This window comes from Mustela nivalis (genome assembly GCF_964662115.1).
Source record: "Mustela nivalis genome assembly, chromosome: 5".
NCBI lineage: Eukaryota > Metazoa > Chordata > Mammalia > Carnivora > Mustelidae > Mustela > Mustela nivalis.
The window spans coordinates 14940760-14946759 of record NC_139024.1 but is presented as its reverse complement, the minus strand read 5'-3'; positions in this window follow the sequence as shown (position 1 = coordinate 14946759).

Here is a 6000-nt window from a genome sequence, read left to right as displayed (position 1 = left end):
TTCTTTTTCTTTTTTTTTTCTTTCTTAAAAACATATCTTCCCTCCCTTTTCCAGTGGCAAGACTTAAAAGGTTTCAAATACCTCAAAAATAAATGATTTCCAAATCACTTCAGACTACTAACATGAAATGTTTTATCACATTTCCGAAAGCCAAATGGCATATTAAGAAGTGATTTCATTCTAATCCATATTCTCTTTTAGGGATATAGACACATTATCTCAAATTATTACTCCAAAGAGACAGAGACAAGAATTTTGTACCATTCTACTTCTCAAATCATTTCAGTTATTTTATTTCAATTCCTCCAAATCTCTTGGACAGTTATTTCCTTCTGTATTTTCTTGTATCACTTAAAAATTATATTTTACTTCGTTGGGGCCTAAAGAATTGCATTGAAAAACTAAGAAATTATTGAAAAAGAATTCCATTAGCACAACTATCATGATCAGAAGAAATTGGCTAATTTCAGTGTCTCTTTTGGGCTTTTCATAGAAAATTGGTGAAATGTATCAGCCCTAAGTAACTGGCATTTTGAAATTGATTTCAAGCTATAGAGAGGAAGAAAAGCTACATTGAAAAAAAATTAAATCTTAGGTGTGGAGATATTTAAAAAAAAAGAAAAGAAAAAAGTTCCAGGCCCAGAGGATCCCAAATACCGGCCCTTTGGTTCAGAAGTGAGGAAAAAAAAAATCACAAAGCTGGTAGGGAGGGAGAGACACACACTTCCTTTGCTGTTATTATATTGAAAAGTACTTTTAAAGCGCATTTTTGGTTAATAATGTCAACTCTTTCTGTAGAGAAAACTGCATGTTCCTAATGTCCTATGGAAGCAATCATCAGGTTCCCAGTGGAGGAATATGACAGAGGCAACCACAGCCCCTGGGCTGCTTGTCTTCTCCATCCGACCTCTACTGACCTTGCCAACCCTACCGTAGTCTTCAACTTGATCTAGCTCAATGATCTCTGAGTTCCTTGAAAATGCTGGGGCTCCTGGTCTTCACACATCTACTTCTGTGGCCAGAAGCATTACCACTTGACCTTTACTTGGCCGATTCCTATCCACTCTGATGAGATCTTGACTTCCCCCAGGAGACACGTGGTTGGCTGTGGGTGTTGGTGGAGGGATCACTGCACGGGCTAGAAGAGGAAGGCTCTGTTATCACTCTCAGAATACCTCCAATCAGCAAAATATCTTTAATTCTTTGTGTAGGGATTGCGACCTGCTCCGGGGACTACATGGAGGCTGGGTGGAAGGGGTCGAGGGAGAGGCAGGCAAGGAGGAAGGGAGGGAGGCAGTGGAAAGATGGGAGAGTAGTTGAAGCATCATGGAACTCAGAGCTAGACGATGAGAATAAAGAGTGGGAAAGAACTACAGTCAAAAACAGAATGCAAAAGACAAAAGTCCACGGAGTTGCTACCTGGCCCAGATCTCACTAGCTAGCTAACATTTCTCCCCCTTTTTTGATGACCCATCTCTGCTCACCCTCTACTTCCATCTGTTTTTCTTCTGCAGGGAGCCTGTGTGTTCTCGTGGAAATCTATACTGTGCGTATCAGAACACTTGTTGACATTTTAGTAAGTTTGCTTTTTGTTAGCTTTCTTTCCCATTAGAGAGCAACTTCATGAAGGGTCTGTCTTTTTCATCATGATGACCCTAGCACCTAGCAAAGGCATTGCTGTCCATATTACATAACTAAATATTTGTTGAAAGCCTAGCATTTGGGGCAAGTCATTTCAGGTTTCTGGACTGCACAGTCCTCATCTGCACTATGAAGGTGATGGTCAGGTTGATAAATCAACACTCCAGCCTAGCACCGGTCTTCTATGCCTTTGTACCTACATGGTCCCCAAGAAGACAGGGGTGTCGTCTGTAAGGACACTGAAAATCTTGTAATACAAACTGTGACTGCCTGGTAGACTGTTTATACAGGACCTTGGATTGGGCCAGGGTAGAGGGTGGTGGTACAAAATAGAGGCTAGGACCAGTCCTTTTTATCAGGGAGAGGAGGAGAACAAGGAGTGATGTCTATGGAAAGACTGAGTTGCCCATACGTCTATTGTGGAAAAATCCAGAACACACCAGCTGTCTCTACACCTTAAAGAACTGGAGAATCAACAACAAATCAAACCAACTCCACACATAAGAAGGGAAATAATCAAGATTAAAGCTGAGATCAATGAGGTAGAAACCAGAGATACAGTAGAACGTATCAATGAAACTAGAAGTTGGTTTTTTGAGAGAAACAGATCGATAAACCATTGGCCACACTAATCCAAAAGAAAAGAGAGAAAGCCCAATTCATACAACTATGAATGAAAAGGGAGAGATCACAACGAACACCAAGGAAGTAGAAATAATCATCAGAAATTATTATTAACAGTCATATGCCTATAAGCTAAGCAACCTAGATGAAATGGATGCATTCCTGGAAAACTATAAACTCCCAAAATTGAACCAGGAAGAAACTGACAAGCTGAATAGATCGATATCTAGTAACGAGATTGAAGCGGTAATCAAAAACCTCCCAAAAAACAAGAGCCCAGGACCTGACGGATTCCCTGGGGAATTCTACCAAACTTTCAAAGAAGAAATAACACCTATTCTCCTGAAGCTGTTTCAAAAAATTGAAGCAGAAGGAAATTGTGGACATGAGGATAGGAAAGAAACATTACCTCCTGCCGCATCATAAAAGAAGTGATATTTGAGCTCGGCCTTTAAGAATGGCAGGGTTTGGGCAGTTAGAGATTAGAGGTGATATTCCAAGTAGAGAGAGAAGCAAGGCAAGTGGAAAAGCACTTGACATTTCTGGGCATGGTGGGAGTTCATTCATCTCTAGCGGATATGTGAAGCTGACCTGTGGCAAATTCTTTTGGAAAGGCAGGTTGTGACCTAAACGTACTTGGGCTTTGATCTCTAGGAAGTGTGGGGTCCGAGCAGGTATCTGAGCAGGGTGTTTGTTGCAGCCGGGCTTCAGAAGGATCCACAGTGGTGGTGTGGCAGCTGGGAGCTTGGATCGGGATCCGCGCTGAAGCTATTCTGGAAATGGGGCCATGCTGGCATGGGTGAAGGAGAACTCTTAAACATGGGCTGCAGAGGAACCATTGGAGTAGTGGAGAAGGTATTCAATGATATGAAATCTACAGAAGACTTGAGGAAGATAGAGGAGAAAACGATATGACCCTCTTGAGAAATTTGAGGAACTTGAGACAAAACTATCATTCCAAAGAGGGAAAGGGCTCTCAGCAAGCCCTTGGCCACCCGTCTGGACTAAAAGTGAAGACTTTGACACTAGGACATTTGAGTTGGAATCGTGGGTTACCATTGGCTAACTTCGGGAACTTGGGCAAGTCATCGACTACTTGGTACTCAGTTTCTTTATCTGTAAGGTGGAGCTAATAATAGTAACCACCTGGTAGGGTTGTTGTAAGGATTAAATGAGTTAATAAACACAACGCTCTGTGCTATCTGTGTTTGTTCTCATGAGGATGCTTTTTAAAAAGTTAAGTGTGGTGAATTGTGTAAGATTGATGAATCACAGAGCTGTACCCCTGAAGCAAATTATACAGTATATGTTAATTAAAAAAAAAAAAGTTCAGTGAAAACAGGTACAAAGGGGTCTGGTTGGTGGGAGGAGCAGAAAAAAGGGAAGTTTCTTTCTTTTAATTAGTAGGAGATCTTTCAAGCATGTTTAAAGTCGAGGGAAGTTCTCATGGAAGAGGGAAGAAATGGGAGGTAGAGAAGAGGGTTTGTTGGAAGTAAATTCAGACCCAGGTCAAAGGCTATAGAATAAGTCCTTGGGGGTAAACCTAGTCCCAGAGGAAGGATGAATGGCCTCGCTTTGCCGTGGGAATGAAATCTAGGCTCTTCACCTGGGCCTTCGAGACATCAGAGGAACGGGCTCCTATCAGCTTTCCAGCTATAACTCCTCCCATTCTCCCAACAGGAGTTCTCCCTCGGGGGTGGTTTCACTTTACGGTGTCAGTCACCCAGGTCAAGGTCTGCTCAGTCACCCAGGTCAAGGTCTACTCCGGAAACACACGACCGGCCTTCTGACAGAGCAGCCTAACGCTGCATCACAATGTCCACGTCATTCCCTCATTTCATCTGCTCATGTAGGCGTTTTATCATCTCATACCATGGCAAGAAGAAGGGTGAGTGCAGTCCAAAAAGATATGGTGAGAAAGGGACGGACCACCTTCACAGAACTTTGATTACAGCGTATCATTATAATTGTTCTCTTTTACTATTAGATTACTGTTGTTATCTCTCACGCTATAAATTAAACTCTATTGTAGGAATGTATGTACAGGACAGTACATTTAGGGTTTGGTAATATTTGCGGTTTCTGGCATCTCCTGGGGTTCTTGGAACATATCCATGTGGATAAAGGGGTTGGCTGTGTTGCCTTTTCTCAGCCCCGCAGAGACTGTTTTCAGCTGGGTCTGTGCCCTACCTAGTTCATCTCTGTTCCCTTTGTACCGGTCCTTACTTGGCTGGCTAGCTGTTATTGTTAGCTCTCTTTAAATCTGTAAAGACCTTCCCTCAGCACCCGATCCAAAGCAGCGGTGCACTGCCTATCCCATTAGTCACGTTCTAGGTCTGCACTGATTTATCACCACTCAGTGCTGTCTTGTTTATTTATTTATGGGGTCCTCGTCTGCCTCTCTGCACCAGATACAAGCTTCAGGGAGGCAGGAACCTCATCCCTTTGGAAATCATGGTTTCCTTCTACACACAAGGTGGGAGAGAAGGAATGAATGTGGGAGAAAAATGGGAAGCAAGTCTGGGCAAAGAGGATAGAGTCTTTTTTTTAAGATTTTATTTGTTTATTTGACAGAGATCACAGCAGGCAGAGAGGCAGGCGGGGCGGGGGGAGCAGGCTCCCTGCTGAGCAGAGAGCCCAATGTGGGGCTCGATCCGAGGACCCTGGGATCATGACCTGAGCCAAAGTCAGAGGCTTTAACCCACTGAGCCACCCAGGTGCCCCAAGAGGATAGATTCTTAAGTGGAGAGGAAGGACATTGAGGAGATGGAGCCATAAGACTTTTCTTTTCCTGGAAATCATGAAGTAAAATAATATGTAGAAAGGAGAGAGGTGAGGGGTGTCTGGGTGGCTCAGTGGGTTAAGCATCTGCCTTCAGCTCAGGTCATGATCCCAGGACTCTGCTCAGCGGGGTGTCTGCTTCTCCCTCTTTCTCTGCCCCTCCCCCTGCTTGTGCTCTTTGTCTCAAATGAATAAATAAAATCTTAAAAAAAGAAAGAAAGGAGGGAGTGAGGTTGAGCCTCTGGGCTCAGAATAGATATCACAAGACTTTTTTTTTTTTAAAGATTCTTTATTTGAGAGAGAGAGCGTGTGCGCGCAAGCAGGCACATAAGCAGTGGGAGGGGCAGGCAGAGGGAGAAGGGAAAGCTGTTTCCCTGTGAAGCAGGGACCCTAATGCGGGTTTCTATCCCAGGACCCTAAGATGAGGACCTGAGCCAAAGGCAGATGCTTAACTGACTGAGCCACCCAGAAGTCCCTCAGAAGATATATGATGTTATATCCTACTTTATATTCTGTATTATTATATATTTCATATGTAATATGGATTTTATATAATTATCTATATTGATGTAATTTATATAGATATATAGATATCATTGTATGTGTCATATATCTGAGATATATCTATATATTGATATCTATATCTATAAAACTTCAGTTGAGTCTGTTTCTTTTGTGACCTGTAGGCTTTGGTCTGAAGCATCTTTGCCATTGCCTTCATGACAGTTTGAATATCACCTTTGATTTCTTCAAATTTAAAGTTTAATTAGGTAAATATCCTCTAATTTTCAGGTAAAGATTGTTTATTTCATTTTTTTTTAAAGATTTTATTTATTTATTTGACAGAAATCACAAGTAGGCAGAGAGGCAGGCAGAGAGAGGGAAGCAGGCTCCCCGCTGAGCAGAGAGCCCAATGCGGGGCTCCATCCCAGGACCCTGAGATCATGACCTGAG